The sequence below is a fragment of the Arachis stenosperma genome, chromosome 7 (genome assembly GCF_014773155.1).
Source record: "Arachis stenosperma cultivar V10309 chromosome 7, arast.V10309.gnm1.PFL2, whole genome shotgun sequence".
Classification (NCBI taxonomy): Eukaryota; Viridiplantae; Streptophyta; class Magnoliopsida; order Fabales; family Fabaceae; genus Arachis; species Arachis stenosperma.
The window spans coordinates 46,568,638-46,579,384 of NC_080383.1; positions in this window are offsets into that span (position 1 = coordinate 46,568,638).

Consider the following 10,747-nt stretch of genomic DNA (forward strand, 5'->3'; position numbering starts at 1 on the left):
AAGAAAATCACATTTGACATCCATTTGGAACATTTTAAACCCCTTGTGGGCAGTATAGACAATAAGCAACCTAATTGCTTCCATTATTGCTACCGGGATAAAAGACTCATCAAAATCAATTCCTTCCTCTTGATCGTAACCTTGGGCCACTAATCTAGACTTGTTACGAACAACACTACCATCCTCACCCAATTTATTTTTAAATATCCACTTTGTACCGGTTACCTTCTTACCATTTGAATGTGGTACAAGAGTCCAAACCTCATTCTTTTCAAATTGAGCTAGCTCTTCTTCCATAGCTTTAATCCATGAGGGGTCTTCAAGAGCTTGCTTTATGTTGAGAGGTTCTAATTGGGACAAGAGAGTAACATTGCTTGGTTCCAATTGCTTCTTGCTTGAGGATCTAGTGGTTACGCCTTGGGAAGGATCACCAATGATAAAATCATGAGGGTAACCCTTCAAAAACTTCCATTCCCTTGGCCTTTGAGGTAAGGTTCTGCCTTGATGAGCTTTAGCAGACTGTTCTGTTCCGGATTCTCTAGCTTGTTTAGGAGACAAAATTGAAATGTCTTCTCCATTCTGATGAGACCTTTCTGGACGGACAAGTTCTTCACTTGGGACAGTTTTAGGATTTTCTTGACTTGGTTGATGGTTCATATCACCTTCACTTCCTGCATCATCATCTAAAGAGGCGTTGGGAATTGAATTAGTATCACAAAAGGACACATGTATGGATTCCTCTATGGTTCTATGTTCCTTGAGATAAATCTTAAATGCTTTGCTAGTGGTGGAATATCCAACAAACATTCCTTCATAAGATCTGGGATCAAATTTTCCAAGATTTTATTTATTGTTAAGTACAAAACATTTGCATCCAAAAATGTGGAAATACTTAAGATTTGGTAGGGTTCCTTTTCATAGCTCATAAGGAGTTTTCTTTAAACCTTTTCAAATGATAGTCCTATTCAAAATATAACAAGCTGTATTTACAGCTTCAGCCCACAAAAATTTTGGAACATCATTTTCACAAAGCATAGCCCTAGTCATTTCTTGAAGGCTTCTATTCCTTCTTTCAACTATCCTATTTTGTTGAGGAGTCTGGTGCACGAAATTGCAATAACACTTTTGCAATCCCGCACAACTAACCAGCAAGTGCACTGGGTCGTCCAAGTAATACCTTGCGTGAGCAAGGGTCGATCCCACGGAGATTGTCGGCTTGAAGCAAGCTATGGTTATTTTGTAAATCTTAGTCAGGATATCAGAAATTATCAGGATGATTGTAAAAAGCAAAAGAACATGTAATGGTTACTTGTACTGCAGTAATGGAATGGGTTGAGGTTTGGAGATGCTCCATCTCTGAATCTTCTCCTACTGTCTTCTTCATCAAACACCATGTCTCCTTCCATGGCAAGCTCGTGTAGGGTCTCACTGTTGTCAGCAGCTACCTCCCATCCGCGCAGTGAAAGCTAATGCAAAGCACTCTGCACAGTGCCGCCAATCACCGGTTTGGTTCCCTCCCCTACCGAATAGAATCACTCTTTTGCGTCTGTCACTAACGCCCAGTAGTTACAGGTTTGAAGCACATCACAGTCATTCATCATTGAATCCTACTCAGAATACCACAGACAAGGTTTAGACCTTCCGGATCTCTGAATGCTGCCATCAGGTCCTGCCTATACCACGAAGATTCCGATTAAAAGAACCCAAGAGATAACTACTCAATCTAAGATAGAACAGAGGTGGTTGTCAGGCATATGTTCATAGTTGAGAATGATGATGATTGTCACGGATCATCATTCATCCGGATTAAGACAAGTGTTATCTTAGAACGAAGCAAGCATGATTGAATAAGAACAGTAGTATTGCATTAATCCATCAAGACACAGCAGAGCTCCTCACCCCCAACCATGGGTTTAGAGGCTCATACTGTGGAAGAAACGTGTACAAAATGTTATGAGGTCATAAGGTTTGATTACAATGTCAAAAGGTCCTAAGTAGTAAACTAGTATCCTAAGGTTTACAGAAATGAGTAAATGACAGAAAAATCCACTTCCGGGCCCACTTGGTGTGTGCTTGGGCTGAGCATGAAGCTTTATGTGTAGAGACATTTTCTGGAGTTAACGCCAGTTCTCATGCCAGTTTGGGCGTTTAACTCCACTTTTAATCCAGTTCCGGCGTTTAACGCTGGAATTTCTGAGGCCGGATTGCTACGCGGGTTTGGGGCCATCAAATCTTGGACAAAGTATGGACTATTATATATTGCTGGAAAGCCCAGGAGTCTACTTTCCAATGCCGTTGAGAGCGCGCCAATTGGGCTTCTGTAGCTCCAGAAAATCCACTTCGAGTGCAGGGAGGTCAGAATCCAACAGCATCTGCAGTCCTTTTCAGTCTCTGGATCAGATTTTTGCTCAGGACCCTCAATTTCAGTCAGAAAATACCTGAAATCACAGAAAAACACACAAACTCATAGTAAGTCCAGAAAAGTGAATTTTAATTAAAACTAATAAAATATACTAAAAACTAACTAAAAGATACTAAAAACATACTAAAAACAATGCCAAAAAGCATACAAATTATCCGCTCATCACAACACCAAACTTAAATTGTTGCTTGTCCCCAAGCAACTGAGAATCAAAATAGGATAAAAAGAAGAGAATATACTATAGACTCCAAAATATCAAAGAAACATAGCTCCAATTAGATGATCAACTAGTTTGCTTTTTGCCTCCGAACAGTTTTGGCATCTCACTCTATCCTTTGAAGTCAGAATGATTGGCATCTATAAGAACTCAGAACTCAGATAGTGTTATTGATTCTCCTAGTTAAGTATTGATTCTTGAACATAGCTAATGTATGAGTCTTGGCTGTGGCCCAAAGCACTCTGTCTTCCAGTATTACCACCGGATACATACATGCCACGACACATAATTGGGTGAACCTTCTTAGATGTGACTCAGCTTTGCTAAAGTCCCCAATTAGAGGTGTCCAGGGTTCTTAAGCACACTCTTGTTGCCTTGGATCACAACTTTATTTCCTTCTTTTTTTTTTCTTTTTTTTTTTTTTTTCTTTCTCTTTTTTTTTTTTTTTTTCGAAATATATATTTTTTTTTCACTGCTTTTCTTGCTTCAAGAATCAATTTGATGATTTTTCAGATCCTCAATAACAGTTCTCTTTCTCCTCATTCTTTTAAGAGCCAACAATTTTAACATTCTTAAAACAACAAATTCAAAAGACATATGCACTGTTCAAGCATTCATTCAGAAAACAAAAAGTATTGCCACCACATCAAACTAATTCAACTAGTTTCAGAGATAAATTTCGGAATCCTGTACTTCTTGTTCTTTTGTGATTAAAGCATTTTTCTTTTAAGAGAGGTGATGGATTCATAGGACATTCATAGCTTTAAGGCATAAACTTTATTAATTTTATTAATTAAGAACAAGACTCAAATATAGATGTAAGATGAGACTAAAAATAAAGGAAAAAGGATAATAATAAAAACGAAAAAAAAAAAAAACAGAGGCTCCTAATGATAGAGGTTTTCACAGAGTTAGGACTCAACAACCTTGATTTTGAGAAGTGGATGCTCCCCCAGCTTGAGAGGAGAGCTTTTGGCGCTTCAGTTCCTTGATATCACGCCCCTGCTTCTCTTGTTCCTTCAGCAATTTGCAGATCATGCAGTTCTGATTCTGCTGTTCTTCCTTCAGTTGCTCCATAGTCTCTTGCAGCTTGTTGATGGATGCTTCTAGGCTGGCCCAGTAGCCAATTTCAGGGAATTCAGGGAGGAACTCACGCGTCCTCCTCTTGATAGAGTTGTCTTGCACTTGTCCTTCCATTGACTTCTTGGTGATTGGATGTTCAATGGGTATGAACTCATCTACTCCCATTTTTACCCAGCCTCTTTGCAGAGCAAGGAGATTAAGCTTGGGTAGGCCAATTTGGCTTCAGTGGAATTCTTATTTGCAGTTGTGTAGATCTCACAAGCAATCACATGATGCACCTCCACTGCTTTTCCAAGCATAATACAGTGAATCATCACTGCTCTCTTGATGGTGACCTCAGAACGGTTGCTAGTGGGCAATATGGAACGCCCAATAAAGTCTAGCCAACCTCTTGCAATTGGCTTGAGGTCTCCCCTCTTGAGTTGGTTTGGGACACCCTTAGAATTGGTTATCCACTTAGTTCCAGGGAGGCATATGTCCTCTAGAACTTGATCCAACCCCTTATCTACTCTCACCATCCTCCTATTGAAGGAATCAGGATCATCTTGTAGTTGAGGTAACTTGAAGATTTCTCTTATTTTGTCCAGATGGAAGTACATAACTTTCCCTCTGACCATGGTTCTGTGGGTAGGAAAAGCGGTTCCAGTCATTCTTTGCTTATCTGTGAGCCACAGATTTGAGTAGAATTCCTGAACCATGTTCCTTCCAACCTTTGTCTCAGGATTGGTCAGAACTTCCCAACCTCTGTTTCGAATTTGCTCTTGGATCTCCGGATATTCATCTTCTTTCAGATCAAATTTAACTTCCGGGATCACTGACCTCAGTCCCATTATTTTGTGATAATGGTCCTCATGTTCTTTGGTTAAGAACTTCTCTTCATTCCAAAGATTCTTTGGATTGGTCTCTTTCCTTCCTCTTGAGTTGGTTTGTTTTCCCTTGGGAGCCATGATATTGATGAATCTTGGCTTAATGATCACGGAAAAGCACACCAAACTTAGAGGTTTTGCTTGTCCTCAAGCAAAAAGAAAAGAAATAAGAGAAGAGAGAGAGAGAGGGAGAGAAAATTCGAATGGTGTGAGGAAGGAGGGGTGAGGAACGTTCATTTATAGAGTGGGGGGAGGAGAATTCGAAAACAAAAGAGAGATTTGAAAGGAAATTTGAAAAGATATGAAAGATTTTTGAGAAAAGGGTGAGTTTTTGAAGAAGATTTGGGATTATTTTGAAATAGATTTGAAAAATTGTTTTGATTTTGAAGATTTGAAAGTGAATAATGAATGATTGAAGTGTGATTTTGTAGAAAAGTATGGGTGAGAAAAGGAAAGTTTGAAAAAATCTGAGTTGAAAACAAAAAATGGGTCCCCCCACCAAGCTGGCGTTAAACGCCCAGAATGGCACCCATTCTGGCGTTTAACGCCCATTTGTTGCCCCTTTTGGGCGTTTAACGCCCAGCCAGGTACCCTGGCTGGCGTTAAACGCCAGAAAACCTTCCTCACTGGGCGTTTTTCTGAACGCCCAGTGATGCTGCACACCTGGCGTTAAACGCCCAGAATGGTGCCCATTCTGGCGTTTAACGCCCAGAATGGTACCATTACTGGCGTTAAACGCCCAGAATGGTGCCCATTCTGGCGTTTAACGCCCAAAATGCCCCTTACTGGCGTTTTTTTCGCCAGTAAGCTCATTTTCTCTGCTTTTTGAGCTGAATCCTTCTGTAACTCTGTGAATTCCTTCATTTTTGATACTTGCCTCTGTAAGAACTAATCATACAACTTCCTAATGACTGGGTTGCCTCCCAGCAAGCGCTTCTTTACTGTCTTTAGCTGGACTTTCACTGAGAATCACTCAAGTCTCAGTTCTGAGCATTCCTGCTCAAAATTTCCTTCAAGATAGTGTTTGATCCTCTGTCCATTAACAATGAACTTACTGTCAGAATCAATAGCCTGAAGCTCAACATACCCATATGGTGACACTTTTGTAATCACATATGGACCCCTCCAACGGGATTTGAGTTTTCCTGGAAACAGTCTGAGCCTAGAGTTGAAGAGGAGAACTTTTTGTCCTGGCTCAAAGACTCTGGTTGACAATCTCTTGTCATGCCACTTCTTTGCCTTTTCCTTATAGATCTTAGCATTTTCAAAGGCATTGAGTCTGAACTCTTCTAGCTCATTTAGCTGGAGCAATCTTTTTTCACCAGCTAACTGTGCATCCATGTTTAGGAATCTGGTTGCCCAGTAGGCTTTATGTTCCAGTTCCACAGGCAAATGACAGGCCTTTCCATACACCAATTGGTATGGGGAGGTCCCTATAGGAGTCTTGAATGCTGTTCTGTATGCCCACAGAGCATCATCCAAGCTCTTTGCCCAATCCTTTCTTCGGACATCACAGTCCGTTCCAGGATTCTTTTTAGCTCTCTGTTAGAGACTTCAGCTTGCCCATTTGTCTGTGGATGATACGGAGTTGCCACTTTATGGCTGATTCCATATCTAACCATAGCAGAGTATAGCTGTTTATTGCAGAAATGAGTACCCCCATCACTGATTAGTACTCTAGGGACGCCAAACCTGCTGAAAATGTTTTTGTAGGAATTTCAGCACGGTTTTGGTATCATTAGTGGGTGTAGCATTGCTTCTACCCACTTAGATACATAGTCCACTGCCACCAGAATGTAAGTGTTTGAGTATGATGGTGGGAATGGCCCCATGAAGTCAATTCCCCATACATCAAACAGCTCTATCTCTAATATCCCTTGTTGAGGCATGGCATATCCATGAGGCAGGTTACCAGCTCTTTGGCAACTGTCACAGTTACGCACAAACTCTCGGGAATCTTTATAGAGAGTAGGCCAGTAGAAGCCGCACTGGAGAACTTTAGTGGCTGTTCGCTCACTTCCAAAGTGTCCTCCATACTGTGATCCATGGCAGTGCCATAGGATCCTTCGTGCTTCCTCTCTGGGTATACACCTGCGGATCACTCCGTCAGCACATCTCTTAAAGAGATATGGTTCATCCCAAAGGTAGTACTTGGCATCTGAAATTAGTTTCTTTCTTTGCACATAACTGTACTCCTTGGGTATGAACCTCACAGCTTTATAATTTGCAATGTCTGCAAACCATGGAGCTTCCTGAATGGCAAAGAGTTGCTCATCTGGGAAGGTCTCAGAGATCTCAGTAGAAGGGAGGGACGCCCCAGCTACTGGCTCTATTCTGGACAGATGATCTGCCACTTGGTTCTCTGTCCCTTTTCTGTCTCTTATTTCTATATCAAACTCTTGCAGAAGCAACACCCATCTGATAAGCCTGGGTTTTGAATCCTGCTTTGTGAGTAAGTATTTAAGAGCAGCATGGTCAGTGTACACAATCACTTTGGATCCCACTAGGTAGGATCTAAACTTGTCAATGGCATAAACCACTGCAAGTAATTCTTTTTCTGTGGTTGTGTAATTCTTCTGTGCATCATTTAGAACACGGCTCGCATAATAAATGACATGCAGAAGTTTGTTATGCCTCTGTCCCAACACTGCACCAATGGCATGATCACTGGCATCACACATTAATTCAAATGGTAATGCCCAATCTGGTGCAGAGATGACTGGTGCTGTGACCAGCTTAGCTTTCAGGGTCTCAAATGCCTGCAGACACTGTGTGTCAAACACAAATGGTGTGTCAGCAGCTAACAGGTTACTCAGAGGTTTAGCAATTTTCGAAAAATCCTTGATAAACCTTCTGTAGAATCCTGCATGCCCCAGAAAGCTTCTGATTGCCTTAACATTGGCAGGTGGTGGTAATTTTTCAATTACCTCTACCTTTGCCTTATCCACCTCTATTCCCCTGCTTGAAATTTTGTGCCCAAGGACAATTCCTTCAGTCACCATAAAGTGACATTTCTCCCAGTTTAAAACCAGGTTAGTCTCTTGGCATCTTTTCAGGACAAGTGATAGGTGGTTAAGACAGGAGCTAAATGAGTCTCCATATACTGAAAAGTCATCCATGAAGACTTCCAGAAATTTCTCTACCATATCTGAGAAGATAGAGAGCATGCACCTCTGAAAGGTTGCAGGTGCATTGCACAGACCAAAAGGCATCCTCCTGTAGGCAAACACGCCTGAAGGGCAGGTGAATGCTGTTTTCTCTTGGTCCTGGGGATCCACTGCAATTTGGTTATAGCCTGAATAGCCATCCAAAAAGCAGTAATAGTCATGACCAGCTAGTCTTTCTAGCATTTGGTCTATGAATGGTAAAGGAAAATGATCCTTTCTGGTGGCTGTATTGAGCCTTCTGTAGTCAATACACATACGCCACCCTGTGACTGTCCTTGTAGGGACCAGTTCATTTTTTTCATTATGAACCACTGTCATTCCTCCCTTTTTGGGAACAACTTGGACAGGGCTCACCCAGGGGCTATCAGAAATAGGATAAATAATCCCAGCCTCTAGTAATTTAGTGACCTCTTTCTGCACCACCTCCTTCATGGCAGGATTTAGCCTCCTCTGTGGTTGGACCACTGGTTTGGCATTATCCTCCAACAGGATCTTGTGCATGCATCTAGCTGGGCTAATGCCCTTAAGATCACTTATGGACCACCCAAGAGCTATCTTGTGTGTCCTTAGCACTTTAATCAGTGCTTCCTCTTCCTGTGAATTTAAGGCAGAGCTTATAATCACTGGAAAAGTGTCACTCTCTCCCAGAAATGCATATTTCAGGGATGATGGTAGTGGTTTGAGTTCAGGCTTAGGAGGCTTATTCTCCTCCTGAGGAATTTTCAAAAATTCCTTTGCCTCCTCTGGCTCTTCCTGATCAGTTTGAGCATCTTTGAAGATGTTCTCAAGCTCTGATTCTAGGCTTTCAGCCTTATTGATCTCTTCTACCAGAGAGTCAATAATGTCAGCGTCCATGCAGTCCTCTGGTGTGTCTGGATGCTGCATAGCTTTTACAGCATTCAACTTGAACTCATCCTCATTGACTCTCAAGGTTACTTCCCCCTTTTGTACATCAATGAGAGTTCGTCCAGTTGCTAGGAAAGGTCTTCCTAGAATGAGAGTTGCATTTTTATGCTCCTCCATTTCCAGCACCACAAAGTCAGTTGGGAAGGCAAATGGCCCAACTTTGACAATCATGTCCTCTATTATGCCTGATGGGTGTTTAATGGAGCCATCAGCAAGTTGGAGGCATATCCTGGTTGGTTTGACTTCTCCAATCAACCCAAGCTTTCTGATAGTGGATGCAGGTATTAAGTTAATACTTGCTCCAAGGTCACATAAGGCTACCTTGGTGTAAGTGCCTTCCAATGTGCATGGTATCAGAAAGCTTCCAGGATCTTGAAGCTTTTCTGGTAAGCTTTTTAGAATGACTGCACTGCATTCTTCAGTGAGAAATACTTTTTCAGTTTCTCTCCAATCCTTCTTATGACTTAAGATCTCTTTCATGAACTTAGCATAAGAGGGTATTTGCTCAAGTGCCTCTGCAAAAGGAATCTTTATTTCAAGAGTCCTTAAATAGTCTGCAAAGCGGGCAAATTGCTTATCCTGTTCCGCTTTGCGGAGTTTCTGAGGATAAGGCATCTTGGCTTGATATTCTTCAACCTTAGATGCTGCAGGTTTATTCCTTACAGAAGTGGTTGAAGAAGCCTTGTTAGGGGGATAATTACCAGAACCCTCAGGTGCCTGATTCTCCTTGGGTGTTTGAACGCCAGGAGTGGATAAAGTTTGGGCGTTAAACGCCAACTTCTCCCCCTTTTCTGGCGTTTGAACGCCAGAACTGGGCAGGGAATGGGCGTTTAACGCCAGCTTTCCTCCCTGTTCTGGCGTTTGAACGCCAGTATTGGGCAAGGAATGGGCGTTTAACGCCAACCTTCCTCCCCTTTCTGGCGTTTGAACGCCAATAATCTTCCTCTCTGGGCTCTTACTGTCCTCAGAGGGATTTTGAACAGTAGCTTGGTCATCCTCTGTCAACTGTTCCTTAATTGATTTCTTGCTCTTTTGAGCAGTGGCATTCAGTGTTTTCCCACTCCTAAGTTGAACTGCTTGACATTCTTCTGTTATTTGTTTAGATATTTGCTGTTTTGCTTGTTTCAACTGCAGTTCTATGCTCTTGTTAGCAACCTTAGTATCATGGAGCATTTCTTTAAATTCTGCTAACTGTTCTGTCATCAGGAGCAATTGTTGATTAAGCTCATTCATCTGTTCTTGAGGATTAGGGTCAGTGACTAGTGCCATGACCTCCTCCTTTGGAACGAACTCATTGCTAGAATATAAGTATTGGTTTCTAGCAACAGTGTCTATAAGCTCTTGAGCTTCTTCAATTGTCTTCCTCATGTGTATAGATCCACCAGCTGAGTGGTCTAAAGACATCTGAGCTTTTTCTGTAAGCCCATAGTAGAAAATGTCTAACTGTACCCACTCTGAAAACATTTCAGAGGGACATTTTCTTAGCATACCTCTATACCTCTCCCAGGCATCATAAAGGGATTCATTATCCTCTTGTTTAAAGCCTTGGATGTCCAGCCTTAGCTGTGTCATCCTTTTTGGAGGGTAAAAATGATTCAGGAATTTTTCTGATAACTGTTTCCATGTCTTTATGCTTGCTGTAGGTTGGTTATTTAACCACCTTTTTGCTTGATCTTTTACAGCAAATGGAAACAGTAACAGTCTGTAGACATCCTGATCTATCTCTTTATCATGTATTGTGTCAGCAATTTGTAAGAACTGTGCCAGAAACTCAGTAGGTTCTTCCTCTGGAAGACCGGAATACTGGCAATTTTGCTGCACTATGATAATGAGTTGAGGGTTTAGCTCAAAGCTGCTTGCTTTGATGGGAGGTATACAGATGCTACTCCCATATGCAGCTGTAATGGGGTTAGCATAAGACCCCAGAGTCCTTCTGGACTGATTAATTCCACTTAAGTCCATAATAGACAAAAGGGAAATGAGAGTAATTGCAAAGAGATAAATTTTGTTTATTTTTTTTTTATTATTTTTTTTTTGAAATAACCGAAAAATTAAAATAAAATAAAATAATACAAAAGGAAAATAA